The following is a 25135-nucleotide window of genomic DNA, read 5'->3' as shown; positions in this document are numbered from 1 at the left end:
TTTTTTTCTGTGTAGGCTGGAGAATCAACATAATGACCTAGAGGTCAAACCACCCAAGGTCAGGAAGATCTGCACTCATTTCCCCCAGGACCTGGGTCTCTGTGACACTGAAGAGAAATGGGAACAGAATAACCCTAAACCCACCGTCCCCCCAACCATGTAACCTTGGGTAAGTCACTTCTCCACGTTTGGGCCTGCTTCCTCATTCATCAAATTGAAAATAATTCAATTGGATGGTCTTTTAGGCCCCTCTGAGCTCTACCATTTGCCAAGGGAGTATGTCCAGTTAATGAGCAGCCTCCGGGTTTCCTGGGAGTCCTGATACACTGGGGTCTTGAGAAAACCATGTTTCAGAGCAAAGAGATACTAAAGGAACCAAGCCCTGGGGGGTTGAATAGGGCCAGGGAGGGGCAGGCCTCATTTATCATGCCCTGATCCATCCCAGAACAAGTCAAAAGGTCACTTATAATGTCCTAGATCTAGGGCTACAAGGGACCTCAGAAACCCTGAAATCAACCCTTCCATTTTACAGATGAGGAAACTAAGTTCCAGAGGTTTGCCCAGGTTCACATAGTACTGTGTGATACCTTCTTTTGTTTGTTTGTTTTTTGTTTTTGCAGGGCAACGAGGGTTAAGTGACTTGCCCAAGGTCACACAGCTAATAAGTGTCAAGTGTCCGAAGCTGGATTTGAAATCAGGTCCTTTTGAATCCAAGGCCCATGCTCTATCCACTGCACTACCTAGCTGCCCCTTATGCGATACCTTCTTTACACTTCCCCTAATGCCAACTGGAGGAAAAGAATTGTCTTATTCCCATGCTAGTCTTCTGCCTTGTGCCCTCAAATAAATAAATAGATAGATAGATAGATAGATAGATAGATAGACAGACAGACAGACAGATAGATAGATGATAGATAAATCTGTCCTCAAGGACACTGTGACCACCAGTGCATCTGAGAACATGAGTCTGTGGCTTTCATTTAGGGTAAACCCAAGAGCAGGGTCCATGGGGATCCAAGGGCATCTGTAGTAACTACTGCCCTTCTCTGCTTCGGGGTGGGGGCAGTCCATGGTTCCCCACCCATCTGGGGGCTCCAGAAGGGAGGGGCAGAGCCAGAGGGCCTGGGCAGGGTGGAACAGTGCCGCCCGCTGAGCGGGTTGTTTGTTCATTGGGAGAGACTCACATCTGGCTGGAGCTCCACCCCCCACCCCCCCAAGCTGGGCACACACTGACTCTTTGTCCTGTTCGCCAGCCCGCCAGGCCCTGGAGCCCTTTGCCGCCCTCCTCCCTAGTCTTCCCACACCACCATCACAACCCCCTCCCTCCAATGAGTGGCCCTTGCATTAGAGGGGTGTGGGGGTGGGGATAATGACCAGAGTGAGAAAGAAGCTGAGAGCAGAGGATAATATTGGGAGGCCTGGTTCATGAAGGGGCACCAGAGCCCAGAGGATGGGGAGTGACAACAGCAGGACACAGCCTGCTTTCCCCCGAAGAGCTTAGATACTCCCCCAGCCCACCCCAAGGACACAGACAAGGGTGGGTGTCTGCTGACAACACACACTGCCAAATCCATGTTATCTGCAGTGATGGGAGGCATAGAGGCCAGGCCAGGGCATAGATAATCTGAAACCTGTGTCTCATAGGCTCTGGAACATTAAAATTTGCCCCATGGGTAGAATTTCTCAACTCGGTTTGGCTCAGGTTAACAAGACACAGTCCCTGAGCAAAAAAGGAGGTGTTGGAATCTCAAAGCGTGACAATGGCTCCTGAGAGCCCTTAGATCCCCATAGATCCTGCTCTTGGGCCCTGGGCTGCTCTCAGGCTGACAATCCCCTAAGCAAGTACTGCTACGAGGAAGGAAACTCTGCAAAGGAAGGATAAAGGCGGAAGGCACAGTGGTCTGCTCTAGGGGCCTGTCCCGTTCAGCCCCAGGACCTGGGGATAGGGGCAGGAGGTGCCAAATATTTCAAGATGTCCTCAGACCTAAATCTGGTACAGTAGAGGGGAAAATGCTGCATTTGAAATCAGAGGACTTGGATTCAAATCTGACATTTTGTCATCTTTGTGACCAAGGACAAATGACTTCACCTCTTTAAGTGTCAATTTCCTTATCTGCAATATGAGGGGGTTGGATTAGATGAATGAGGCCTTCTAAGGGCTGCTCCAACTCCGAATCTATGATCCCACGATACAAACCTGCAGCCAAGATAGCAACCCTTCCCATCTGGATGTGAGTGGGGGCTGGGTACCCTAGTGAGCATGGACACCGACATCATATGAGGATGAATCGGGATGGGTGGGAAGGATAGTAAGAACTGGTCATATTGGACCCAGTCAAGGAGGAACTCTCCAGAGATTATCCGTTCCAATGATGCCATTTGGACCAAATTAGAAACCCTCACATTTCTACTTGAGGCCTAGAATGACACTCATTCCCCCACCTCCAGCTACAACTAACAAAGACAGCACTGGACTTGAAGTGGGAAGGATGAGACGGATAGGGTACTGTTAAATAGGTTAAGGCCAAAAGCCACCCTTCGAAGTTTTTGACCCTTCCAGAATCTCCCCATATCCCCAAAGCCTCTCAGCTTAGTCTCATTCCCAGAGCTCCAGTTCCGTTCCCATTGGGTCGGGATGGAGAGAGGCTCAATGCAATGGGAGAGATAGTCCCTAATCCCTGGGACAGAGAGGAGCTGGAGGAATAAAGTGACTTCACCAACAACGATGACCCCTTGGAGTCATCTAGTCCAAACCCCTCCCCCAATTGGGAACCCCTTCTACTGTTCCCTACCCCCATCCCCCTAGGAGGAGTCTATCTGTATGTACCTGAGTTGACTTGTTCAAGAGTCTTTGAAATTTATGAAGTCCTTCCTTGTGTCTAACCTAAATTCACCCCCACCCCCAACAAAAATAGAAATGAAGGGGCTTAGTTAGCTGTGAGCCAGGAAGAAGTCCTAAGATAGATTTGCCCAATAAACAGGGACAAAGGAATAGGACAATTTTTGGTTATGTCTTGAGAAAAATCCCATTCCCACTCTCTCCACTCATACCCAGTGGAGACAAGGATAGAACCACAGGTCCTTAGAGGACTCTTGAGTTGGGCCAGCCAGACTCTACAGCCTTCTTAAGCTCAAAGGTGGGGAGATAAGTTGCCAGTACCCCAGGGGATCCTAATCCTCAGCTTCAACCTCAAAATCCAGTAAGGATTTCAGTCTCAATGTGAAATGAGAAGTATGATAAGACAGAAGAATGCTGAAACCCGAGTTCTAGTTCTGGCTGGGTAATCTTGATCAAATCTTCTCTAGGCCTCAGTTTCCTTTCTAGTAAAAGAGCCTAAGGGGGGCAGCTAGGTGGCGCAGTGGGTAGAGCACCGGCCCTGGAGTCAGGAGGACCTGAGTTCAAATCCAGCCTCAGACACTTGGCACTTACTAGCTGTGTGACCCTGGGCAAGTCACTTAACCCCAATTGCCTCACCAAAAAAAAAAAATAGTTTAAAGCTATTGAGGCATAAAACTACATAAAGAAGCTTTGGTCTACCCTAGGAGGAAGCAATCAAGCTGGTGTTCCCTGCCAGCCCTAGCTGGTGACAGAAATCAATAGCCGAATTACTGGGGAACTCGGTTCCCCACTTCTCTCTACTCAGGGTCTAGGCTTCTCCAGAACAGGTCAAAGAGAAGTCAGCTCCTTCTTTCACCACCATTATCTTCATCACTGCAACCCCAAGGGAAATACACAAGGAAAGGAAGCAGTATGGGACACTAAGACTTCTCAGCCCTTCTCCAGTCCTAGTTTCACTGGGTATGTGTCTATTAGTCTCTATCTCCCTTGAATTCTCCGTTTAGGTCTCTCTTGGGAGCCATGTCTATTTGCCTGAGACTCTCTTCTAAAAACCCTTCTTCACCCTGCCTCAAAGAAAATTGGGCTTCCTCGTATAGCAACCCATCCTGGTCTGGGCAGCAGGGTCCTCCCCCGACACATCCAGACTAGTCAGGGAAGAGGCCTAACTCAGGAGACTAGAGATGTCAAGGTACAGGTGTTCTGGGACAAAGCACTCTCAGCCTGAGAAGCGGGGGCTAGAGAAACTCCACTCCATGGCCTAGACAGAAGGAAAGAGCCCTTCTTTCAAATAACAGGTCATAGCAAGAAGCTTAGGGGGGAAATGAATTCCTCTCAAAAGGTCCAAATAGAAATGTGGGTAGAGGGTGAGGTAGACTGAGTCCCTAAGATCTAACTCAGAGAACCAGAAAATGTCCAGCTGGAAGGGACTAGAGAGAGCATCCCTTTCATTTTACAGGTGGGGGAATGAAGGCTCAGAGAGAGGAAAGTACATGTCCTCAGTCACCCTGCTAGTAGCTATAGGCAGAGGGACCATTTCCCCCCTAAGTTTCTTGCTTTGACCTGTTATTTGAAAGCAGGGCTCATTCAAATTTGTTTCAATGAACCAAGAAATCCTTATCTTGGAAGGAAGGAAGGGAGGAAGGGAGGAAAGAAGGAAGGAAGAAGGAATAGAGGAGGGAAGTAAAAAAAAAGGAAATGGAGGAGGGTTGGGAGGAAGAGAGGAAGGGAGGGAGGAAATGCCTATTATATACCAGGCACTATATTAAGTGTTTTACAAATATTATTTCATTTGCCCCTCACAGCAACCTTATTATGATCCCCATTTTACAGCTGAGGAAACAGAGGCAGAGGTTAAGAGACTTGCCCAGGGTCACATAGCTAGTAAATGTCTGAGGCTGGATTTGAACTCAGGTCTTTCTGACTCCAAGCCTAGTCTTCTAAGCACTGGGCCACCTAGAAGTGTGTGTGTGGGGGGGGGGTGGAGGTGAGAAGAAAGGGTCTACTTCTAGAGGGAAGCTTCTATTCCCTTTCCCCATCCACCACCAGCATGATTCTTGCCTCAGCACCCCCCCTCCTCTGCCCACCATTGGCACATCCTATCAGCCCATCCCTGCCTTTCTCCCGCAGGCTGTTCAGAAGGGTCCTTAGAAGAGCTCCTGCCATCCAGAGATAGGGGAATCTGGCAGACACAGTCACCAGTCACTCCAGGCTCTTCCCCCAACCTGTGGCCTGCCCCCAAAGCTTCCTGTAGCTCAGCCTCCTTTGAGTCTTTCCCTTGAGGCCTGCCTGCTTCTGGAAAGACCTTCAGTTCCCTCCTCCCTCCCTCCCTCCCGTCTGTCCTCCCACCCAACTCTGGTCATGCCTCATCTGTTTTAACTTAGCCTGGGGTGGGGGCAGGGGTGGGAATCTCAAGGTTGCTGAATCCTCAGACCCTTCCAGTCTTCTGGAGCAGGGCTGGGAGGGAAGGGCCACCCTGACAAGTGAGACTTGGCTGAGGTCAGTAAGACTAATGTTTTGTGCTCTAGTCTGAGTAGACCTCAATCTCCTTGAAAGGTGGTTTCTGAGACAACCACCCCAGACACTTAGGAGAAAAGGGGCAGAAGACTCGAGAGAGCTTCAGAAAAAGAAAGAATTTTCCCTGAGCTCCTCCAAAGTGCTCTATGCCTCTAACAAGACTGTCTCAGTCATGGTCCCACTCACTGGTGGTCCCAGATATCTGCTCATGAAACAGGGGGAAGTATCCACAATGGAACTACAAGGAGGTTGCCCAGTCTCCCCACTGGCTCCCCAAAGCCTGTGCCCTCATCCGCCATTCACCAGATTGGTTGGCACAGCCAGATTGCTCCTTGATGTCCCATACCCTTCTCCACCACAAAGGCTCCCACTGGTCATGAAAGTCTTTGAGGAGAGCTTGGGGTGGCATGTGCTACCAAGGTGCCAATGGAAAGGAGTTACAGTCTGGGGAGATTGAGAGGGTAGGAGGGATGGGGGGGAAGGAAGGCAAGCAAGCTTTGGCCCTGGGCAAGGAATCCAAAATGCTGCTGCTGGAAGGAAGAGAGCATCCATCATCATCCCTGCCAGGAATACATCCAGCCCCCAAAAAGAAATACTGCCGACTAAAGAGAGAACAACAAAGGGCTCCGTTTCATCAGCAATGCGGAGCCAGCGGCGCCCGGCCGGCCAGCCCATCGGTCATCCCACAAAGGTCTTGATTGTCTGAGAGAGAGAGAGAGAGAGTGTGTGTGTGTGTGTGTGTGTGTGTGTGTGTGTGTGTGTGTGTGTAGGGTAGAATACTGCACTGGGGGTAGACAGAGTCACCAACAGAATGAGACACAGAAACAGAAGGACAGAGACAGAGAGACTGAGACACAGACATGGGGATAGACACACAGAGACAAGGGACAAGGGGGAATAGAAAGAGATACAGAAAGACTGAGACACAAAAACAGGGACAGAGAGACCCACAGAGATAGACAGGAGGACAGATAGAGAAGACAGACAGGGAGACAAAGATAGACAAAATGACATAGAGACAGAAGGACAGATGTTAAGCCAGACACAGAAACAGCAGGAGAGAAAGAAGCAACTCAAGACAGATATAAGCAACTAGAGACCAAGGAGAAACATCAAGAGAAGCTGTGAGCCAGATATAGAGAATGACAGAGATGTACAGAAACCAAGGAATGCATTGAAAGAATACTTCAATTAGTTCAAATCTACCACCCCAAGACCCGCCCAACCACTAGAAGTTCCCCCTGGGGTTCTTTTCTCAGAAGGGTGTCTTAATAGAGGACCTAGACTTCCCATAGCCTAGAGCCAAGAGCCAGATCATCCCAGGGCTGAGATACCTCTACTCCTCTACTCTGTGGCCAGGTCAAAGGTCCTCCTGAGCCATGAGCACTCTGAAGACCCAGGAGGAGAATGACCTTTCAACCCCGCTCTATAAGAGGTTCTCTCTTCCCTACTGTGGAAGGGCCAGTACACCATTTTCCTCCCTTTCCTCCAGGGTCCTGGACCTCACACATGGCTCTCAATCACACTTTAGGCCAAAGGCTACCCAGAAGCTTTGCAGTCATCTTTGATCTTTTCTGTCTTCCTGAGTCTTTCTCCCTCCCGCTCTGGACTTCAGTGCTAGGGGGTACCCACCTCCCTCCACGAAGCTCTTCACACCAGCTGCTGGGGCTCCCAGCCAGAAGAAGGCCAGTCAGAGTAGATGGGGAAAAGGGGGTAGGTATGGGGTATCAGTCCTGGACCATCCAGGGGGGTTCCTGGTGTCAGGGCCTGGCAGTGGGGTGGGTCTTCTGCAAGTTGAGCCTCATTGGTGGAACTGCAGAAAAAGGGTGAACATCAGACTTAGAAGGGTTCCTCCCTGGACAATTTGGTGAGATCACACCTTCTCTCTACCCCATCCATAAGACTATAGAACCTTATCCCTAAAGGCTCATTTCTGGGAGGGATGGGTAGAGGGGGTGTAACTCATCTGGTACCCTTCTTCCCACCCATAACCCAAGTGAAAGCACAGCAGCAAGTCCCATTTGCAACCCTAGGATCATTACCTCAGAGACCTAAAGGGCTTAGAAGTGACGGGGGCCTAGAAAGTAACAAATCCAACCCCCTCATTTTCAAGATAGATAGAGCTTAAGCCTAACAACCTGTCTAAGATCACAATAGCAGACCCAGATTCCCTGAGCCTAAATCTGGTATTCTTCCCAGTATATTAAGCTGCCCCTGCTCTTCAACTCAACAAGCTCCCATCTCAGGATCAATTCATGAAGGTAGGACCCCCTAGGGAACCCCCCCAAACCATTAGAGTCCTATATTTAGCTCTAAAACAGAATCCAGCAGCAAGGGAAACAAGAGACTAGGTCATGGGACTAGGATGGTCTGAGATATAGTTCCAGCTCTGTCCGACACGTTCTGTGGCATTGCCTGTATCACGCCCCTTTTCGAGGTTTTGGATTCTCTGAGAAATGGGGAAGATTTGTCCCTGCCTTCCCAATAAACAATAAACAGAAATTAATTTGCTCAGCACCAGGGCACAGAATAGAGAAGTGGTTTCCAATGTTCCTTTCTTTCCTTCTAAGTACTCTCTGTCTGCCACCACTACCCTTCTGTGTGGGAGTCACCTTCAAAAAAAAAAAGGTCAGACCCTCAAGAGAATCCCTGGAGTTACCTCCAAGCCCCAAGGGGTGCAAGGATTGGGGGTTTACCTTGGCAGTCAATTCCCAGTGTTCCAGGGAGGGCTGTGGACAGGGCTCCTACCCGGGGATTCTGTACTACAGGGCTTTGGGGAGCAGAGGAAGGGGACAACATCGGCCCTGTGTGAATAGAGCACTGTCCTGGTGTTTGGAACGCTACGCCAACGATGTCATAATGCTGGTACTGATGTCACGGGTAAAGTGGTTGGAAATGCCTTTCTAGACTCCTCTTCTCATTCTCCACCCCTATTCCTAGCATACACACCTCCTTTAATCCATCCCATATACCACAATCTGACTAATCCTCTTACTGCACAGCTCTGATTACATAATATCCCCCAACTAAGAACCATAAAAGGCTCCCCAGTATCTACCAAATCAAGAACAAATTCTAAGCTAACTCTCAAAGACCTCAATAACATGGTCCCAGCTTACCTTCCTAGATTGGTGTCTCATCTCTTCCCTACTGAAATTAGCCTTGCTCAAAGCAGATGACTCTATTCACAATGCCCCTAGTTTACTAAACAGCCCCCCCCAATTCCCTATGCATTTGCCCATATCATTTCTCCGACCCTGAAATATCTCTCCCACGACCCCTTTTTGCTGCCAGTCCAAAATCTTGAGGGCCAAGGTCATGTCCCATCACTCCCCGATTTCCTTAGCCTCTAGTCCCACTAAGAGAAAGGTCCCACAGAAAAAGTGAACACACACACACAAACACACACACAAACCTTTCACTGGGTCTTCACAAGCCCCCACTGTGAGGCAGGTGGAGCAGCAAGGTCATTTCCCCCATTTTATAAATGAAAAAACTGAAGTCCACAGAAGTTGACTTCATCAAGTCAGTTGGGCACAGCCAAGAACAGAAGCCATATCATCTCACTCCCAATCTACTGTACTTCCAACAACACTGTCCAGCTGTCTTAAAATTTTTTCCCCAGAACCCAACTCTCTACCAAGATCCAGGGTCACTGTTGAGATAAGAATTAGCATCTCTATAGCTCTTTAAGGTTCACGAAGCATTTTATACATATTCGTCTATTTAATCCTCATGACAACCCTGTGTGGTATGTGTTACTGGGCAACTTATTTTATAGATTAAAAAATTGAGGTGGAGACAGGTTAAGTGACTTGCTCAGGGCTACACATTTGTCTCTAAGGTAGGATTCAAACACTTTCCTTGACTCCTTGGGCCAGCCCTCCATGCACAACTCCATGGATGGGGCAGGAGTGGGGGTGGAGAAGGGATCCTTCTCTAAGATCCTCAGTGCCTTAACGAGCCATACCTCTCTCACTAAGGGGCAGATGGGTGTAAAGTGGTAGGGTTGTAAAGGCCAGCAGGGGATATACTGATGAAAAAGTGCCCCTCTGGGGACACCTAGGTGGCAAAGTGGATAAAGCACTGGCCCTGTATTCAGGAGGACCTGAGTTCAAAATCCAGCCTCAGACACTTGATACTTACTAGCTGTGTGACCCAGGGCAAGTCATTTAACCCCCACTGCCCCGCCCCGCCCCCAAATGTCACTCTGCCTTCAGAATATAAAGGAAGAGTACCAACTCTGGAGTTGAAAGGCCTAGATTCAAATCCTATTTGATACTATTTGTGTGACCTTGGATATGTTACTTAATCAATACCAGCCCTGATTTCCTTATCTGAAAAATGAGGGATTTGGACTACATGACCTCTGATGTCTCTGATGTCTCTCCAACTCTAGAATGCTGATTCTCTGATCTCAGTGACTTGTAGCAGTTAAGGGCTGAAAGAAACCTTAAAAAACTGAGAATCTGACCCCTTCATTTTACACACCAAGCACCTGAGGGCCACAGAAGAAAGTGACTTGTTCAAGGTCACACTATCAATAATAGCAGAGCCACAACTGAACCCCCAGATCTAACTTCTCCTTGGTCCTTCCTCCAGAAAGTGGGGGGAATGTGGATGAGTGGCTGGGATAGCAAGCTCCGGGAGGAGGAAGAGGAGGAGGCAGTGGCTGGATGTCTCTGCAGGAAGTCAAACAGCAGGGAAACACCACTTGTTCTCCTCCCCCAGCATCCCCCAGGCTACCCCAGCAGGCTCCACACAAGCTCTCATTGTACAAGGGCTGCATTGCTTTGCCACAGCCCTGGGTTCTTGGGTTTTGAGTTTCCTGGGGGGGGGGGAAGAGTGAGAAGTGGGGAAACATCAGCCTCAGCTACCACACAAGGTCTCCAGCTGCTCCTACCCCCTTCCTTGTCCAGGAACCACCACCACCCACCCCCTGCCCCATCAGAGCAAGCTGGGTCACAGGGTAAAGGGGATGAGAGCCACATTCCAGCCTAGGAGATTTCCCCAGCCATTGTTGGAAGGGGCTCCCAGAGCAAGGATGGGGGTGCCGGGGAGAAAGGGCAAGAAAAAAAAGGCAGAGACCTTGGCCTAGGAAGCTCCAGCCAGCCTGGCTATATGGAAAAGGAAGATGAAGGCTGTTGGAGATGGGGAGGTGGCTAGGAAAGACTTTCTGAGGGATTCCAGCCGGGGCTGACTGAAACAGGCATCGGTATCCTCTGGATTTATTGCCAGGTTTCTGGCCCCAAACACTAGTTGAGTGAACATAGGTGGGAAGACAGAGACAGAGAGACAAAGAGAGAGCTGGGTACCCCTCCATGTTGGCCATTGGTAGCAGCTCCCTTCCAGAATTTAACATATGGGACTTTAGAAATAGGAAAGAGGAGGGGGTAGATTTTTGGCTGTGGGTCCCTAAGGCAGGCTGCAGTCAGAGGGTACGGCAAAGGGAATCAGGGGGGAAAGTTGCCGTGAGACTCAGATTTCCCTATCAGCAGCAGAGCACACGGTTGGCAGGGAAAAGAGCCTCTGGAAATTTTTGCTCAGAAACACAAGGGGCTCATACAGGGTGTACACACACACACACACACACACACACACACACACACACACACACACACACACACACACACACACGATGCTGGCGGGTGAGTTGGACGTACCCTGCCCGGGGGCCTGACAGGGCAGCCATGCTCTATCGGGTCAATAATCCACAAACTAAGAGGGATTTATTGTACATGGCAGGGCCTAACAGCGCCAGCAACCCACAGCACTGTTGTGGATGTGGATGTGTGTGTGTGTGTGTGTGTGTGTGTGTGTGTGTGTGTGTTTAAGTAGGGAAAAAAAGGTGTGTGTATCTGTGTAGAATGTCCTTGGGTATAGAGGTTTGTGGTTCCTTGACATGCTAGGTTGGAGTGGCACAAAGCTTTATGGTAGATGACTTAAGATATGAGTGCCCTGCCTATAAGTGAAATTTCGCAAATGTGAAATGTTTCCTTTAGGAGTAGGGGAAGAGGGGGAAATAGGGAAGGGACTGAGTGCGGGAAGGCCCTCTCTTGCAGGAAGCAGGCTGTGTCTCCCAGACATGAGGTAGGCTGGCAAGAGTCCACTGGATGGGGAGACCTGGGCACAAGTACCGGGGAGCTGGGGGTTTGGATGGCCATCCCCATTCCTGTTTTCCCATCTAGTCAAGGACTTCTTGCTTCTTTTAAATAAGGTTATATCTATGAAGGAGAGGGGCCAGTCAGGGTAAGCTGTGATTTATTTCTAGGACAAAAGGGTCACCTGAGCTAGCTATGCCCACCTCTCCCCTGGCATCATTTTCCCCTCCCATAAAATGGGCCCCAAAGTCTTGGCAGCTGAAAGGCAAGACTGTGTGCAAACCCTGATGGCCAGGTGGTCTTTTGGCCACCTGCTCCCACCCCCTACTTGGCAGTGATGGGGAATAGGGCCATAGCCTACCTACCTAGGAAGAGAACGTACTTCCCCTTGGCAAGTAGATTTATCCCTTGCCCACCACCCACAACAGCCAACGATGATAATTGTTGCTCTCCCTGGCAGGTTTAATCCACTGCCACATCTGCGGGCTAGGGCCTCTGTGGCTGGAGCTAGAGAAATAACGAGAAAACAAAAGCCCCCAGACTACAGGCCTGGTGGAAGGAGGGAGGGAGGGAGGAGGTGTCGCTCTGGCCTCGGGAGCACAAAAATAATGAGCCAAGAGGGGCCGCGAGGCCAGCTTGCCCGCCCAGCACAGGGAGGCTCGAGTCGAGAGCCGGTTCTTTCCGGCCTTCGCTATCTGACCTTGACAGATGCCATGGCGCCGATGCCCTGGAGAGAAGCCGGAGAAAACTGCTGCCCTCTTTCCTCCCCTATCCTCCCACCAGCCCAAAGCAAGACTACTGCACAACTAGGGACTGGCAGCCTGGGAATCGCCCCAGATTTCCCTCCTTGTCCCCCACCCCCAGCCAAAGCCTAACCTGGCCGTGGAGGCAGACATGGCCACAGATGGGAGGGGGCCCAGAGGAGGAGAGGGAGAGAGCAGGATCAGAGAAAAGAGTTTACAGTGCTCCTCTGGGCTTCTCCAACCAAAAGAACTGTCCCCCTTACATTCAGCCCAAGCAGAGGATCCCACCTCATCTATGGACCCCAGGGCTCTCTGATGGGGAAGAGAGGTCAATTTTCCATAGGCAAGAAGACTGAGGTCAACTCAACATTTCCCTGTCCTCTTCCCCACAACAACTCACTGGGGAGCCCTCTATTATTGTCTGGGAGTAGGATGCCAGGAGAGACAGAGAGAGAGGAGAGAGAAAGACAGAGAGAGACAGAGGAGAGGGGAGAGAGAGAGAGAGAGAGAGAGAGAGAGAGAGAGAGAGAGAGAGAGAGAGAGAGAGACAGAGGAGAGAGAGAGAGAGAGAGAGAGAGAGAGAGAGAGAGAGAGAGAGAGAGAGAGAGAATAAGTGTTTAGGATGGGCCTCTGTTTTCTCATCTATTAAATGAGTTGCTGGACTAGACCATTTCTGTGGTTCTTTCCGGTTCTAACAAGGCTATGGCACCATGAGATGTTTTCATTTGTGGACCTGAATGACTAGCTGGGCAACTTGTGTTTGGGTTCATGTGTGTGCAACTGTATACATGTGCCCATGGGTGACATCATCTGCATGTGTGATTGTTTATGTATGTCTAAGTGCCTGTATGTCTGGATATACTATTAAGGTTCTTGTGCCTATGTGCATGACTGTGGCTGAGTGTGGCTGAGTGTACCTGTGTATACATGTAGCTGGGACCACCAGTCCATGTGTGATCCACTATGTGGATGTGTAGGTGTGAAGGGCTGGGGAAGCTAGACCTTGTTCTAGTCTGGGAGAACTCTGTCCCTAAAATGAGCTGGGAACAGATGGAAAGACGGACAGCCTCTGCATTTGGCCAGGCCCCCAGCCCTGCAGTCGGGCAAGACCAGCTGAATCTTCTACCCCGCCGAGGTGGGAGGGAGGCTGGGAGTGCTGCAGCTGGCACAGTGAGAATGAGAATCAGCTCTGCCAGTCGGTGCCAGTGACGGGGCAGCAGAGGGCAGTGGGTGAAGCAAAGGAAGTGCCCCCTTCCCCGCCCCCCCCCCCCGCCCCGGCCGCCGCAAGCCCTACCAGAAGGTGTGCATATACCATTCCTCCAGAAGACCATATTGTCTCCTCCAAGATCTCCCTTCCTTAACCTAACCCCACCATTCCACACTATAGTGCCCATCCACCATCAACCAGCATCCTGGTCAAGCTGAAAACCTTTCAAATGTACCCTTGTGCAGTCAGGTACAGTCAGTCAGAAAGGAAAGAAGGGAAGGAACCCGGCCTAGCATCATGGGTTTGGGGGGAGGGAGGAATCAGGTATGGGGTGGGTGGTAGACCTGAGTAGGAACAAGGATGGGTAGGGAGATGGTGCCGGGCTGGAGGTGCCCAGAGGAAGATCAGTGATTCAGCACATTGACTACATAATTAAAAAATCATTAGAGGGAGAGAAAGGAGTGTGAGCTCACAGGAAGAGGCGGGAAGGGACACCACATCAGAACCTCTCCCCCCAAAAGAAAAATCCCACCTGCTAACATAATTAGGGAAAAAAAAAACAGCCAGAATATTTCATTTGTGAAAACAAGAATGACATCCCCAGATCTCAACTTTCGAAAAATCAAACTGACCAGAAGCAGGGCAGGCTGGGTCTCTCTGATTATCAGGGGTTCAAGTCCCTTTCAAGACCTCCATCCCAGACAAAACCCCCTCTCCATTGGCCTGCCCCTGGGCCCTCCAGCCCTGTTGCTCTGGCTAAAGGAAACAGAAGGCATTTATAACCCAATTTTCTCTCTGCCAACCACTTAGGTGCTAGTCTGCTCTTTCCTTCTCCAGAAATCTTCCCCCTATGATCAACAAATTCACAGCAACCCCCCACAATGGTTTGAAAATGACTTCACCTCTCTTGATGAAATCACTCTGACCCTTTCCTCCCTCCAATCCTGCATCGTGTTCTCATCGGTAGTCAGTCCCTCCCCTGGCACCGTTTCCAAAACACACAACATAGAAGCACCCACCCCAAATCACCACTGGGCTCCAAGGGCACGCCCAAGGGTTGTGCCCCACGACAGCATGGCTTAGGGTACTAGGAAGAATGGCATGGGGTGGAAGACCCTACCACGAGTCTCCAAAATCCTCAGCAATGGAACAATTTTCTTGGATATGTTAACTCCCCCACCACCCCCAGATTAATCCAGTCCCAGCTGGAAATGGCTCCCCGCCCCCAGAACTGCAACCAGCTCTGGGGCACAGCAAGGCTGCGGCTCTCTCCCAGAATGGTGTCCGGGAACAGCATGCCAACACTTCAGGCCTGGAGGAAAAAGCAGTGCAGGCAGAAGGGGGTGGGGGGGCTGTTGGGGTAGGGAGTAGAGCCTAATTAGCCAGCTTGGGATTTCATCGGGACTTGGGAGCCTGCGCCTCGAGCTCTTACAAAAACAACCAGGGGAACCGCCTCTCACAAATGTCCGCAGCAGGGCCTGGGGTTTCTGGGGTCGGGGTGAGGGGAGGGGGGAGAAGCTGCAAAAGGCAGGCGCTACCTCTGCTAAGGGACATGAGAGCACACTGGAAGAGGAGAAAGAGACAACATGATGGGGAGGAAGAGCCTAGAGCATCTCATCTCTCTGGCCATTTCCTGAGGCCAGCGGAAATTCTGTACCAGAACACTGGCTCCTTTAATTCCTGTGGTGCCACCGGGCACCTCAATTAGCCGTGTTCAAAGTTTGTTCCTAATTGGCTTCATTTTTCCTCATAAATGATTCATGGTCCCCAAGGTCCGAAAGATGGGGACAGAAGGGAATTTGGAAGGAGCTTTGCCCCATTGCCTTCCACTCCCTCCCGCTATACCCCAGGCACTCACAGAGACCATGACCCAAAGTTGTTTATGGTTAAGCAGTGAGCAGTTGGCTAATGATGCATTTGAGGTAAAAGCCAGTGAAAATCTGGGGAAGGCTGGTTCGGGAAGAGAAGACTGGGAGTGGTGGGGAGAAAGAGGGCAGATAACGATAAAGATAAACATGAAGGGGTATAGAGATGGACATTTCACTACCCAGACCCACCAAAAAACTTCATTCTTCCATTAGAAGACACATTTTCCTTGGGTACCAAGCCATTCCTAATACCACAGCCCTGGATCACTGAGAAACAAGGGTGGAGTTCTCCTACTCTTAAAAAGCAAAGCAATTAGGATATACATCAAAGGGAGTTCTCCCCCAAATTTCAGCTTCCATCTAAGAAGAACGAGTGGGATCTTCACTCAAGGAACCAGAATTATAGAGTCCTGCTCCTGCCTGGGCCCAGAGTCACAAGAGTCGTCAAGACAATAATATTAGAAAGACCTTCCTACTGGTAGAGAGAGTACAGGTCAGTTTCACAGCATCTTTGAGGGACTCCGGTGTCGTGGTCAATAGAAGGGTTTTGGAACCAAAAGATAGGAGTTCAGGCCAATAGAGACACAATCCCTTCTCTGAGTCACATACTGACCTGGGCTCAAATCCCTGCTCTGACATATTTACTACCTGACATATTATTTCCCCTCACTGGGCTGCAATTTCTTCATTAAGTACAACTGGCCTAGGGGGGCAGCTAGATGGCGCAGTGGTTAAAGCACCGGTCCTGGACTCAGGAGTACCTGAGTTCAAATCCGGCCTCAGACACTTGACATTTACTAGCTGTGTGACTGTGGGCAAGTCACTTAACCCCCGTTGCCTAAAAAAAAAAAAAAAAAAAAAAAAAAAAAGTACAACTGGCCTGCTCTAGATGATACTGAAGATCCCTTTCAATTCTAATATCTTACTGAGAGTGTTCAGCGTTGAAAGGGACCATAAGAAATCACCTGTATTCTTTGTTTTATGAGACAGCTTTCAGGGATCTAGAAAGGATAAAGGAGGAAATGTAGGCAATATAAAAACAAAGATAACAATAAAATAATTATTAAATAATAATCCCAAACTGATTATTTTATAATAATTGTATTTTCATAGAAATTAGTTGCTTTATTAAGAGGATTCAAAATTAAATAATAATAATAATTATTATTATTGGGTTTTTTAAAGAAGCAACTTGGTTCTCAGGAGTACTACAGAAGTATAAGAGGGCCCTTACCCCGGCTAGGGGAGGGGTTACCCTAAATGCAGGCATCAGATGAGCTCTCCAGGGTCTGAGAAAAGCATGAAGTTAACCCCTGGTCCAAGTACATCTTTTCAAATCACCATTTCAGAATTCCTATGAGAAACAGCAGGGGGAAGCTAGGTAGTGCAGTGGATAAAGCACCAGCCCTGGATTCAGGAGGACCCGAGTTCAAATCTGGCCTCAGACACTTGATACTTACTAGCTGTGTGACCCTGGGCAAGTCACTTAACCCCACTTGCCCCACCAAAGAAAAAAGAGAGAGAGAAAGAAACAGCAGAACAATGACAGAAATGCCAATGTAAAAGAAAATAACTTTGAAAGATGGCAAAACTCTGACCAATGAAGTCTGTTCCTTTTTAACTTCCCAGAAAGCTTAGCTGTTGGAGAAGTATATGCTTCCATCCTCTCAGCAGAAAGGTGGTAGACTCCAAGTATGTAATGAGGCATACACTGTCAGGCAGGGTTGGCTTGTTTTGTCTTCTTTGTTAAAAGGGAAGGTTTTATTAGGGGTTGTCATTGTGTATTTATAGAATTTAATCATGTAATTAAAAGATTATTTAAAATAATTCAATTTTTTTAAAGGAACTACTTGGTCCTGAGAAGATCTACAAAAGTGTGAGAAGTAAGTGACTGCAAAAGTGATAGCAATGCTCTTTTGGGGGAGGGGGGCAATGAGGGTTAAGTGACTTGCCCAGGGTCACACAGCTATTTAAGTGTCAAGTGTCTGAGGCTTGATTTGAACTCAGGTCCTCCTGAATCCAGGACCAGTGTTTTATCCATTGTGTCACCTAGCTGTCCCTGCAATGCTCTTTTTAAAGAACATATTATTAATTTTTTAAATGGTTGAACAAGGTATAGAGGACCCCTTACTTTTGTTTCAGGGACCAGACAAATTGGCCAAAAGAGGCTGAGATCAGAGGTGCGCTTCTCAGGCCAAGCCAAATCCAGACTAGAGGTCTTTCCTGAGGCTATATTGATTTTCCTTGGTGGGTACAATATAGAGCAGGCCAGTCACAAACCGCTTCCTTCCTTCCCAGCTCAGCCAACAACTCTTCACCTCTAGCAGCAACACTCCCCCCTTCACAGTCTGGCATACCCCACCTTCCAATGCTCCTGCATCACATCCCCATCCACCCACCTGGCTTCCTTTCCCACCTCTATCCTGACCCTCTCCTCTCTGCCCCAAATTAGTCTGGCTTCTAAGATCAGAGGTGACCACTCACTTCTCTCTCCAACATACACTCATGCTGCCCTGGGGACTTCTTTCACGGCACATAGCTGGAGATAATGTCCAACCAAGTCTGGAGAGGCACCGTCTCTTTCTACAAATGGCCCTTTGGGGGCAGCTAGGTGGCGCAGTGGTTAAAGCACCTGCCCTGGATTCAGGAGGACCTGAGTTCAAATCCAACCTCAGACACTTGACACTAGCTATGTGACCCTGGGCAAGTCTCTTAAACCCTCATTGCCCCCGTAAATAAAATAAATTTAAAAAAATAAAATAAAATGGCCTCCCCTTCTCTTTCCCTTACCACCCTTCTGGAAGGACTTGGAATAGATGACTTCTGAGGTCCCTTCCAGCTTTAGCATACTCCAATTTCTCCTTTTTTTCTCTTCCCCCTCTTCTGGCCTCCTTGGCAGATGAAATGAAACATCAGGTGCCCAGGGTCTCAAAGAAGAGGGGCCCCAGGCACTGACAGGCAAAGGCTATTTTGGTTCGGTGGGTGGAGGGAAGGGAGCTTGGGTTAGGTTTCCTCAGGGAGAGGTGCCAGAGAGGCAGAAGCCTGAGAGAGTGACCCTAGAAAAGAGAGAAGATGCAGGGGTGTTTGCTACTGAAACCTAGCTATCAGACAAGGGAAAGAAGAGGGATGATGAGGCATGAGAATTTTCCAGAAGGTTAAGAGGGAGGGAATCATTCTAGCTGAAGCCCCAACCCTGGACACCATGGAAGAGAGTATGATCGTTAAGTGACCTAAACTTCAGTCCCAGCTTTGCTACTGACTGACTGTGTGATCTTGGGTAATTCACTTCCTGCAACCAGATCTCCATTCCAGCCATAGATTGGTAAGAATAATCTTCACTCTGCTGACCCCTCACAGGCTTGCCATGATGGAAGGGGGAATCTGAGGATCGTTTCTCTAAGGTCCACAATTAATAAATGAGGAAACTGAGGCTCAGAGAGAGGGTGGTGATATGCCCAAGGGTCAAGAGTGGTCACGCAGACCTCTTGGAACGGATGATGCAATGTTCAAGAGGATGAGGTCATTACCTAAACAATCCAGATCTCCGAGTCCCCAAGGGCCCCGGGGGAATGAAAACACTGAGCATCCCTGAGCCCTCAGAGCTCTGATAATTGCCTTCATCACCAATAGCTGCTATGACCTGGAAAAGTTGCTGCCCACCTCTCTGCTCCCTGATTTTCAAAGAACACCACAACCTCCACCACTGGAGAGCTCTTTTCCAAAGGGTTTAATATCCACTATCCTCATCCTATTCAAAGCCCAACTCTCATATTCCTACCCCCAACCCCAAACCAAGTCCTTCTCCTAACCTTCCTCCTTTCCCCTGACAACCCTCATCATCCCTCTAGTCATCCAGGTCAAGGTTATTACAGGCCTATGACTCCCTTCCCCTCACATCCATCATGTGCTAAATCTTTGGAATCCAACCCCTACATTTTTAGTTCAGCCCTTTCCTTTTCTGTTTCCACGATCACCTCTTTAATTTATGTTGGTTCATTTGTTGTTTTTCCTACCCCTCAAATCTCCTTACCTAGAATCTCTCCCACACAGGCTACAAGATTAATGGTCAGAGATCTGACTTTGTCATTCCTCAGCTCAAAAATCTTCTGTGGCTCCCTATCACTACTTCTCAGTCTGGTATTTGAAAGATCTCCATGCTCTTCCCCTAACCTACATTTCTCAACCCTTATCTCTTGCTAGTTCCCTCTGCAAATGATATATTGCCGCCAAATCAGACAACTTGCTGCTCTCTGAACAGATCCCTTGCTTTCTTCCTTTTTATCTTTGGTCATACCCTCTCTTAAGCACTTATCACATTCTTTCTTGAATTATAGTCATTTGCGTGGACTATAAATGTAAGTGCCTTGAGGACACTTGATCATTGTCCAGCACAGAGCCTGAAGGCCGTCAGCAAGGATTGACTGAACTTCTCTTCCCTCTTTGAACATATATGGAAAATTGCCTATATTTTAAGACTCAGTTGATATGTTGAACTGGTTGGGTTTTCCCCCCTTTTTTTTCATTCTGTAGTATAAGGGATGGCTTGATGGGGAGGAGAGAATGGAGTGATATAACTGAAAACAAAAGTAATGGAAAAACAAAAGACATCAATGAAAACTTCAATTTCTTTAAAAGGAAAATGTATTGACTGAATCGATCATTACAACAACCCTACAAGGTAGCAGCCGGAAGATGGAATTTTATCCCCATTTAACAGATGGGGGAAATGAAATACATGTTATTGCCCTGAGGCCACAAAGCAAGGCTGCAGCAGAATCTGAATCCAGGTTTTCTGAATCCCTGGCCAGTGGGTTTTTAATTATGTTCTCAACAATACTGCACTAATATAGGACCATTCTGAAGAGTTAAGGAGACAAATGGATTATTCCATTAACACTTATAGGGGCAGCTAGGTAGTGCAGTGGATAAAGCACCGGCCTTGGATTCAGGAGGACCTAGGTTCAAATCCGGCCTCAGACACTTGACACTTACTAGCTATGTGACCCTGGGTAAGTCACTTAACCCTCATTGCACTGAAAAAAAAAAAAAGAACCACTTATGTCCCTCCAGGACACACAATAACAACTATGGCTCCCTCATGCTGGGGTATCTATCTGCAGAGACAGGAAGTAGCCTAGGTGCCACTCCCTAAAGTCACTAAAAACTAGAAAGGGAAGAAGACTCTGGGAAGGTCATCCATGTTGTTACCTGGCAAGTGTGTCATAGAAAGCAGACCAGACTGGGTGTCAGGAAACCTGGGTCCAAGTTGCAGCTTAATATTTATGGAGTCACCTTGGGCAAGTAATTTAAACTTGCTGAGTCTCAGTTTCCTTAAATGTCTAATGGAGGGAACAATATTTGGATTATCCACACACGCAGGGTATCTTTGAGGCAGTGCTATGAAACCCTTAACATATGATACCAAATAGTGAGAGCTACAATTCTTTGAGATACCAGGAGGGCTTCCTGACCTGCAGGAGGGACAGGCTTAAACACTATTGGTCTCTTTGTTGACGACAATTTTGGTATAACAAGCCCCTCCAAATATTTTTTGCAGTGGCCTTAGCTATTGGCCAAAACGGAACAGATCAGGCTGGACTAAACCCTCTGCTATGTGACACCCTTTGTGAACGTCCCCCCCCCCCCCCCCCCCCCCCCCCCGCCTGAATTAATTGCCAAAATACTTTGTATTTCCTTTGTGGGACTCCATGTTTTCTCTTGAGAGAATCTAAGTTCCCTTGAGAACAATAAATGATTTCCTTTTCCCATATTTGTATCCTCAGCACTTGGTACACAGTAGGGTATCTAATAAAAGTTTTGTTTAGTTGAATTTAAATGATAAACAGGACAACTAGGATTCCAAGTCAATACTTGGAGAATGAAGATCAAGTGGCCCACAAGTAGACCTCTGACTTGGCTCTTCTCATAACATACTAGGACAACACAGCATTCCCTGGAACACGGAGGCTCACAAAGCCAGGCTGGGTACTAGAAATGTCTGGGCAGGCTGTCTGACCTCTTATGACTGGGGGACACATAGCTTCTCAAGCCCCAAAGAGATCTGAGGTCAAGGAAGTAGTTCTTGGCACTCACTGCCCAGGTGTCCTCCACTCAGAGCAGCACCACACATCCTTGGCCCCACTCTTGGTATTGAAGCCTCCTACCTCAAACTTTACAAGGATGCTTGGGCAATGATCAAGTGGGAGAACTGAGCAGTCTTCCTGAAGAGGGCTCTGGATTGGGAGAGAAAGGGACCAGAGATAAGGGAGAGGGAGCTGAGGAAGACAGGGGAAAAGAAGATGAATAACCAATAGTCCAAGAGTCCAGCCTGTTGCCAAGATAGTCACCTTGCTCTAGACTCTTCCCAACTGGCCCCAGAACATTCAACTCCCCAACCCCTAAATGGCTTCCCTGAGAGCCAGTCAGGAATACTCCACCCCATACTCGCTATGGAAAGACTGTTTACCAAGTACCTTGACAGATGGGGCTCCCCCAAAGTTCAGAAACCTACCTCCCAGATCTGGCCCTCACCCTGTCATCCAACAGCAGGTGGAGAGAAAGTATGAGCACTGGAAGAACTTAGGGCTTGGCATTAAACACTTGGGTCTGAATCCTAACCTCTGTGACCTTGGATGATCTACTTGATCTCTATGGGCCTCAATTTATTTGAAAAATAGAAGGATTGACCTATCCAACCTCTAAGATGCCTTGCAACCCTAGAATAGTAGTAAATAGCATAGGACTTATCAGCAGATCATTGAGGTATGGGAAAGGTATCATCTCAAAGAGTGCTGGATATACCTTGTTCTGGTGCTGGCTGTGATATACAACCAGTATGATGTTAATAAATAATACCTAGAATTTATATAACACTTTTAAGGTCTGCAAAGCACTTTGTAAATATCTCATTTTGGGGGCATCCAGGTGACATAGTGGATAAAGAACTGGCCCTGGATTCAGGAGGACCTGAGTTCAAATGTGACCTCAGACACTTGACACTTACTATTTGATGACCCTGGGCAAGTCACTTAACCCTCACTGCCTCAGCAAAATAAATAAATAAATGGATAGATAGATATCTCATTTTATCCTCACAACAACCCTGGAGGTAGGTGCCTATTGTTATCTTAATTTTACAGATGAGGAAACAGAGGCAGGCTGTGGTAACTTGCCCAAGCTTGCAAAGCCAATAAGTGTCTGAGGCTATACCCTGATTCCTAGATCTGGTTTTATGTCTAGTACTCTATCCACTGTGCCACCCCCAGCTGCCTCATCTCATATTCCATCCCTTCCTTCCTGAGGGGCCTGGAAGTTCTCTCAGCAGGATGCCTTTTATAGGATTTGCTTCTCAGTTCTGGGTATAGGAAGTGAGGAACCGGTTAAAAGATGTTGTATGTTTGGGGTGGGGTGGAGTATGACTGAATGACAGGCAGGAAGAAAGCTGGCTTTTGGGGCAGAGACAAAAGCTGGGGAAAGCCCGAGGTGTGAGCTAAGAAAGTAACTTAAGAATATCTCTCCAAGCCCCTTGGGGAACCACCTTTTTACGCAGTACTACCCCCTCTTCGGGGAATTATTCATCTCTCTCTCTTTTTTTTTAATCGGGGTTCAGTGACCTTGCCCAGGGTCACACAGCTAGTAAGTGTCAAGTGTCTGAGGCTGGATTTGAACTCAGGTCCTCCTGAATCTAGGGCCAGTGCTCTATCTACTGTGCCACCTAGCTGCCCCAATTATTCATCTCAATATGATTCTCTGTCCATAATATATTCAAATTTAACCATAGCTACCAGATTCAGTCCCAAAGGCCTCCTTGAGGAGACCCTAGATTTTGCTGCTCTTTGCTGAGGGCCCTTCTTACTGCTGTGGAGAGGACAGGTAGTGGGGTCTGCCACCCTGCGGCCAGTAGCCATGCTCACTCTGTTGCCCATGACAACAAAATCAGCTTGTCTTCCTGCCTCAGGTTCTTAGTGTGAACCTCAGCCCAGGATACTGAGAGGACAGGAAAGGATTTCAGGGATGGTAGAGAGACACACCCCGCCCCCCCCCCCCCGGCAGACACTGGGTCCTATAAGTGGGGGCAAAGGGGGGCAATGTAACTAAGGGAGAACATAGTTTTTATAGGGGGTAGCCAGGAAAAGACAGAAGATCAAGACAATCCCTAAAAATGGTTCTTGAAGTCTTTAAAAAAAAATCAGAACTTGAAGAAACCTGAAGATCATCTAGCTTGATTACCTCATTTGACAACTGAGGCAACCGATCCAGAGAAAGGAAGTGACTTTCTTAGACACAAGGTCTGTGATACAGGTGAGATTCAAATCCAAGCCCACATCTCCACTCTCCCACACACATACCCTGGCCCGGAACCAGAAATATCTGAATGATTGAGGCAGAGAGATGGAAAGCCCAGGTCCAGTTCATTGTAGGAATGGAGATTTCAGACAAGGGATATTTGCTATAGGCAAATTAACTTCAACAACCATCAGTAGGACAGGCTAAGCATGGGGGTCAAGCAGCACCTAGAGTCTTCAATTAATTAACTTTTTCCAATTAATTCCCAGAGCAAAACTCCATAATCTATCTGCATCATGAGGCAGTGATGGGCAGAGAACAGGACCAAGATTGACACCATCATCTTCCCACCCCTTAATTAGGGGCTGGACCAACGACACTGGATTCTTCCCAAACAGGGCTAGCTGGCTTCCCTGGGCAGGGTGGAGGTGAACCAGGATTAGGTAGACAAGGCAGGAATTCTAGGTGGGGAAAGGAGGGATTAAATCCCTGAATACATTTTGAAAGGCTCAGTGAAAAGAAAAAAAGAGGTGGCTACAGGAGAAGGCCAGCAGCAGTTGAAACCCCCTTCTCTCAATTGTACTCCAGCCCCTCAAACCCATTGGCAGGGTCACCTCAGTCTGGCGAGGTGGTACACTGTTTACGCGGCCGCCATGGCGTTCTAATTTCCCAAAGGGCTGAGATTAATTAGCTCGCACACAAGCATGGAGAGAAAGAGAGAGGGAGAGGAAGGAGAGGCGCCCACCAGGCAGCCTTAGATGGAGTGATCTGAAGGTTAGAGACCAGGAGAGCAGAAACAGGAACCTAGAAAAACAACCTGTACCTGAATAATCCCAAGGAGCCAGCAAGCAGCACGTGGCAAAGGATGGGGCTGCCCAAGGGGTCTGTCCTCTCTTGAAGACGCAGACAAAACTTGTAAGAGAGCTTTGGAAACCTTAAAGCTCTACGCAAATGCTAGCTGCTGTGGTTATTATAATTAAGTATCTACAAGGTGGCGGTAACAATAACTCACCCATGGATATGCTGTTTTCATCAGTTTCAGAGAATCTTTAAATCTATGAATTGGACAGGACCTTAAGAAATCATCTAGTCCTGACCAAGAATCTTCTCAACTATATATCTGACCAGTGGGGAAGGGAAGAAGCATTTATTAAGCTCTTACTACATGCTAATTTCTTTACATGTATTACCTCATTTTATCCTCACAATAGCTCTGGGAGAGAGGTGCTATCATAACTTTTCATTTTACAGTTGAGGAAACTGAGGCAGGCAATTGCTAAGTGACTTGGCCCAGGGTCACACAGCATCTAAGGGTTAGATTTGAACTCAGGTCTTCAGACTCCAGACCCCCGAATTCTATCCAACATGCCCCCCTAGTTGTCTAGTGGTCACCCAGCCTCTGCTTAAAGACCTCTAGTAGCAGCTAGTGCTTCTGATAAAGGCCTCATTTCTAAAATATATAGGAAACTAAATCAAATTTATAAGAATGTAAGTCATTCCACAACTGAGAAATAGTCAAGGGGCAGCTAGGTGGCACAGTGGATAGAGCACTGGCCCTGGAGTCAGGAGGACCTGAG

The 25135-nt window shown here is 48.2% G+C and overlaps 1 protein-coding gene across 5 annotated transcripts in view; it reads right to left on the bottom strand.

Annotated features, from left to right (window-relative positions):
- Positions 1–25135, bottom strand: part of CXXC5 (CXXC finger protein 5) — a 57081-nt gene that overhangs the window by 5390 nt on the left and 26556 nt on the right. For 4 of the 5 annotated variants that reach the window (XM_043982663.1, XM_043982659.1, XM_043982661.1 and 1 more), the window contains exon 2: positions 6986–7166. The exons of the other annotated variant lie outside the window; for it this stretch is intronic. The gene's annotated coding sequence lies outside the window, so the exon portion shown is untranslated. The remainder of the gene's footprint in view (positions 1–6985; positions 7167–25135) is intronic. 5 annotated transcript variants of the gene reach the window in all.

The sequence above is a fragment of the Dromiciops gliroides genome, chromosome 2 (genome assembly GCF_019393635.1).
Source record: "Dromiciops gliroides isolate mDroGli1 chromosome 2, mDroGli1.pri, whole genome shotgun sequence".
Classification (NCBI taxonomy): Eukaryota; Metazoa; Chordata; class Mammalia; order Microbiotheria; family Microbiotheriidae; genus Dromiciops; species Dromiciops gliroides.
The sequence above is the reverse complement of the archived record's forward strand: the minus strand, read 5'-3'. Positions and strand labels throughout refer to the sequence as shown.